At 32.1% G+C, this 5,912-nt stretch overlaps 1 long non-coding RNA gene across 1 annotated transcript; it reads right to left on the bottom strand.

Moving 5' to 3' along the window:
* Positions 1-3,320: 3,320 nt before the first annotated feature.
* LOC148234442 (uncharacterized) lies at positions 3,321-5,335 on the bottom strand. Its single transcript, XR_015809899.1, has 2 exons — positions 3,535-5,335; positions 3,321-3,463 (listed from the first exon to the last, which is right to left on the bottom strand). It is a non-coding gene; the product is annotated as an uncharacterized LOC148234442 (long non-coding RNA).
* Positions 5,336-5,912: the final 577 nt, after the last annotated feature.

Below are 5,912 nucleotides of genomic sequence, written 5' to 3'. Positions count from 1 at the left end.
GATAGTATTTAAAAATGTATTATCTACAGTACACGGCATCAATAGCGTGAAATATAGTACTATTTCAGACGACTAATCCTTATACTAAGTATTTAATTACTTTAAATTATTTATAATATAATTGCAATTAGATAATGTATATTGTATCACTATATTTCTTATTTGCATATTTTTAAATAATTAATTTAAAAAAAATAATAAAAAATGGTCGTTGTTTAAAAGCAGAGGTCCCTACAATTTTTTGTGTCGTAGACCACTTGCCATGTTTTTCGGTTTTGGGTAGACCCCCTGCTTGCTTAATACTGATTTTTTGCAAATTCATCAACTTCAAATGTGTTTTTGACAGCTGGTATCGTGCTACTCACTTTGAAAGATTTCTACTATCTGTGTATGTGGATTATTCTATTCATTGAAAGCCAAAAATAAAGTCACCCACATTTACATCTCATGGATCCCCAATTTTAATTTTCACTGACATGGACCCCTTGCAGGTCGTCGTCGACCCCTAGGGGTCGATATAGACCACTTTGAGAATCACGGTGGTATATCATTATGTGCAGATTTTTACAAGTTCAAAATGTATTGCGACCACAAAGCGAATGCCGACATCCTACAACTTACACAATTTTATAAACATATATAATAATTTTTTTATTCGTAGGTACTTTTATAAATAATGTATTTGTCTTTATTTTATAAGATTATAATGTAAGTAGATAGGTACTATCAGTGGTTGTTGAGATCCACTTCAGTGGACCCCCAAATTTTTTTTCGCTGACGTAGACCCCTTGCAGGTTATCATAGACCCCTGGGGGTCGATATAGACCACTTTGGGAATCACTGTTTTAAAGTATATAGATTAAAGCAGGCCACTGTCTGAGTGCTTAGCATACATAAGTCGTGAGCAGGGCCACCCGAAGGGGAGACAATACAGTAGATCACCTGGGGCGCTAGATGTTGTGGGGCGCCGTGATACCAACAAAGGCGCAATTATCACTTACAATAAATTATCAAACAATATTGTTAAAGAATATAATATGATATTATTTGCCGCGCTGATGCGCTGACCCAAGCGATTTGTTGTAAAGCAATAAAAACATGCATATATTATATCTGTTTGATGCGATTTCAAGAGGGTGGAAGCCGCGAAGTCGGGCTGTTGAAAGATTAACAGTATGGAGAGGAGAACACCGACGGCGAATAAACGACTAAACTTCATATATACCAGTAATTAATTGGCTAGGTTCGCTGGTTAGGTTAAGTTTGCAATCCCAAATTTTAAACTTCATATAAACGGAACATTCACCGTTTACAATCATATTTTTCTTCCAACTTCCTTCCTGGAGTCTTTCAACTCTGATGAAGGTGGAGAAACTCTCTTCTTGGAAGAGGTTGTAGAACTCTCAATTGTTCTGTATACGCCACTCTTATATTATATATAGCGCCATATATCCTGCGGAATACTTTTCTTTCGAATATGACAAGCAGCCTTTCATCAGCCTTGGTAAATGTCCAGCTCTCAGAGCCGTATGTCAGAATTGGTTTGATCAGCGTTTTGTAGAGCAATATTTTTGTACGACGAGATAGTGTCCGCGATTTAATTTGTTTTATTAGGCTGAAATAGCATTTATTTGCTGACACTACTCGTCTCTTGATATCCTTGCTAACATCGTTTATAGCTGTTAACAGGGTTCCGAGGTTATTTAAGTCACTGACACATTCAAAAGTGTACTCGTTCATTTCGAGACTTTCAGGATACTGGCTCCTCAAACTAGGAATACCGACATGTATTTTATTTTTATATCATTGATCTTCAACTCCATTTACCAGACTGATGATTCAATGGCGTTAAAGGCTACTATTAGTGCTGTTTTGATCTCGCCACTATATCTATGTCATCAGCACAAACGAAGATTTACGGAATTTTTAAAATGTTAAAATGTCACAACCCGTGCTCCGATCGAGTCGAAACCGGTGTCAAGCTTCGAGCAATTATTGCGTTTTGAACTATTTTATTATGGAGCAATAGGTTTTCTTTTCTTATACTATGTGCATTTACTAGTAATTATATATTCATGAGCAAAGCTGCGCTCGAAGTTTGACACCGTTTTCGACTATATAAATAAAATTAATCCCTTAATAAAATATTTATAAATTAATCCCTCAAATTGTAAATAGTAGAGTAAATAAATTGATAAACCTTTTTATTACCTTTGTATTTAAATTATTTTTTATTGAAAATTTTTATAAAATGTGAAATTATTAGTCAAAAAAAATTAAAATAGTCCAAAACACCTTTTCCCAATTCTTATCAAGAATTCTGACATCTCATCAAGCCGATCCGGATGCGACCCTCTCTAATGAAGGCGTTGGACTTGGTGTTATGTGGAACTTACGTACCGTTGTATGCCAGTTGCAGGTTAGCTATTTGCAATCGCTTTCGCTGCTCGCCAAGGGCCTCGAGTACGGCATCATAGAACACTTACCTGAGGTACACCAGCGTTGATCATTTTAATCTCTGAACAACTGTCTTCTTGTTTATTTCGAAAGTAGCAATCTTCAAGGTATGATTTCAATATAAATGCATAATTAGCCGGGTTGTTTTTTGAGCATGCCGCCATCATTCTACACAAGCACCTTATTTTTTTGTGTAATACTTTTTACTTACTATAAATTTGCTTTGAAAAAATATGTGGTGCCCACCGCCCTACTAATATTTTAAAATGTGCTCTATGGTATAAAAAGGTTGGGAATCCTTGGTGTAAGATTAAGTTTGATTACTCCTAATGTGTTTGTGGAATTAACCATATGGATGCTATACAACGATATTATTCGTGAAAATAATAAGAAATGCTATCAACATCCCTATTGCGTCAGTGGTCTGAAACATTTTTATATAAAATATATATATCATTTCATAAGAATGGTAGTGAGTTTAAAAATAATAAAATGTATTTAATTAAATTATAAATGGTATAATTTCTTAAGACTGAAAAACCTCATAGCGACGAAAGAGTTACAGTATTTTTTTATTATTATTTTATCTTAACCTGTATTTTATATTTTTATGGATTTATAGGTTATTTATTTTTTTATAATTTTTGTGTCTTGTCTGTATCTTTGTTTTTCAGTATCGGTCGTTATTAAAAACTCATGTAAAATATGTATAATACATATCAAGCTGCAGGGCTGCAGCCCTCCCAGTATAAAGTGAATGTTCCTGTGTTAAATATTTTTATGTATGCAACTTAGTCAATTAAATATTTGGATTGCAAATTAACTAGGTATGTTTTAACTATGTAAATGAAATATATACATAATGCGTGTAAGGATTCTTTATTTTTAAGCATGATAATTAAATACACTGATTAAACTATGTAAACATTTATAAAACAATCTTTGTAATGAAATCTTCAAATATTTAGTTCCGCCGATGGTCTCCGATACAACATTATCATTGCTTCTGAAAAATAATTTAAAATTATAAGAACTCTATACAATAGTTAATAATATTACGATTCATTATATTTTTACATATAATTGTTCCAAAACGTTGGATGTGAGGATATGACTATCTCATACTAACTTCATATGTGACTACCAGAGGCGGTCGGTGAAATCTTTCACCGACCGCCTCTGGTGCCTACAATGGTAAAGCGTCGTAAGCAAATAATATATCTATATAAAACAAAATACCAGCTGGTAATATGAGACATAAAGTAAATACTTAGTAGATCATTAGATAAATATTTGGATTACAGCAAAGAACAAAACTCATATACTTGAATTGTCTATTGAGAAACATAAAATGGTATAATCATTTTCATTCTTCTTATTGTATTTAATAAATCCTCATCACATCTACGTTAAATTTTTTTTCATATTTAGTAATTTTTCTTTTAGTATGACCAACATCACAATGTTCAGTCGTAATAAATTTATATATGTTCTTTATAAAACAAAATACTTGCAGGTAATATGAGAAATAAAGGGTGTAGTAGATATCGAATAGGTGTTAAGAACACGATTAAAATACTTATAATTAATCGGTAACAAATAAAGGGACAAAAATAAAGTTGTAACTGACGAATTTCCCAGAAGCACCCTTTCATTTGTTACGATGATTATTTAGATCTTTGAGGTCATATATTACATCCTTATCTAACCGGCAGATAGGTTATTGTTGAGTATGAACTTCCATTTACCGATATTTCTCCTCTAATATTTAGACCTAAAACAATAATATTTTAGTTATGGGCAAAATTGTATATTTTTATAATACGGTATATAGTGATACATATAGGTAGTTTTTTTATTCCTTTCAAAATTATTGCAACTCTGATATTGTTTTTGAAAATATATAGGATTTAGGTTATATTTTAATATACACACAGAATCTATGAATAAAAAAAAATCAAATAGCTGTAAGTTCTCGGAGCCTATAAATGCTTTATCGACGTAATGGTGTTGTAAATGTGTTTAGAGACAAATTGTGAATTACAACCAGGGATACTTTCCTGGGGGTTCGCACAAGCCCTTTGATGTGAATGCTATGGTTCGTGCGAACCCACCGTTAATCAGAAAAAAAATACTTTCGTTTTTTATGATTATCGGTGATTTTCTACTACTCTTTCGATTTTTAACTGTTTCTTTAAAATATTATCATATTTCGTCACTTATGGCGCCAATATTCAAATTTCGTTAGTAAATTTTCTATGTCGATAAAAACGATCTCTACGAAGACGGCGGCATTAGTTTTTGGTAACCATGCACTGACCCTGCGCACATTTTTCGCCTAACTCCAAAACTTCTCGTGCAGTGGTGAATATGGTGAAGTTTCCTTCTAGGCCTCGAACTAGCCACTTTCAAGTGATTTCTAACAAAATCATCTGCTAGTCTGCTACTCTGTCAAATAATATTAATATTAAAAAAATGTTAAAAAACATTCACTGCGAATGCGAACCCCCTGGTAAAATTTTGAGAAAGTATCCCTGATTACAACTTAACTGTCAAACTGTGTTGACAGTTCGATTTTTTTGGTCCTAGCATCTTATTTAGCGGGCATTATATTTCAACGTTTGCGAACATTTAATTGTCGAGTGACCGAATTATTTTTAATCGAGTGTAGAACGAGACCATGCTATGTCTTTATATCGTTGTTTATGCACGCACACAAACGCATTTCCTACTCAGTCCCGATGACATCAAGCACGCGCGGCTTCTCAAACTTTCGCATTAAAACATAATATAATTTTTACATTTTTTTTATAAATAATAATATAAACCAATAAATGATAAAAATTTATCAATAAAAATTAAAGCTAAATTACTTAAAATAAAACATATATTTATAAACATATAATATACAAAAATAATAAATTACCAAAATTCTAAATGCATAGCAATTTAGCCATTTTCAATCCGAACATCTGTCATGGGAGGGGGGGGGGGGTAATTTTATAAAAATAATTTAAAAATTATTCCTAATAAAACAAATATTAACAAAATAAAAATTTATTTATTAATAACAAATACTTATCAAGTAATTTGTTCTATTGTAAGTCCCAATAAAACAGATGATGCTCTTTTTGATCATATTCATAATACCTTGGTGAAATTTGGATGTACATAAAAATGAATTGCTCATACTTCTCATGTAATGTTTGTGGAGCACAATGGAGTACAAAAAGTCTTTGTCCTAACTCCATATTTGTATTCTGCTATGCTCACAGATTGAATATTGTTTTATCTCAATCTGTAAAGGATGTAATAGGGTGCAAGCGTTTTTTCAAATATATATTAACATTTATTTCATTTATTTGTAAATCTTCAAGAAGAGTATCTCTTCTCGATTGTGAAACAAAGAAACGTTTTCTTGCGGCTGCTCTTACACGATGGAATTACAATAGTAG

Source organism: Plectrocnemia conspersa, unplaced genomic scaffold, assembly GCF_051122295.1.
Source record: "Plectrocnemia conspersa isolate PC_06_02 unplaced genomic scaffold, ASM5112229v1 ptg000006l, whole genome shotgun sequence".
Taxonomy (NCBI): domain Eukaryota; kingdom Metazoa; phylum Arthropoda; class Insecta; order Trichoptera; family Polycentropodidae; genus Plectrocnemia; species Plectrocnemia conspersa.
Note: the sequence above shows the minus strand (reverse complement) of the source record. Positions and strands in the feature narration are given on the sequence as shown.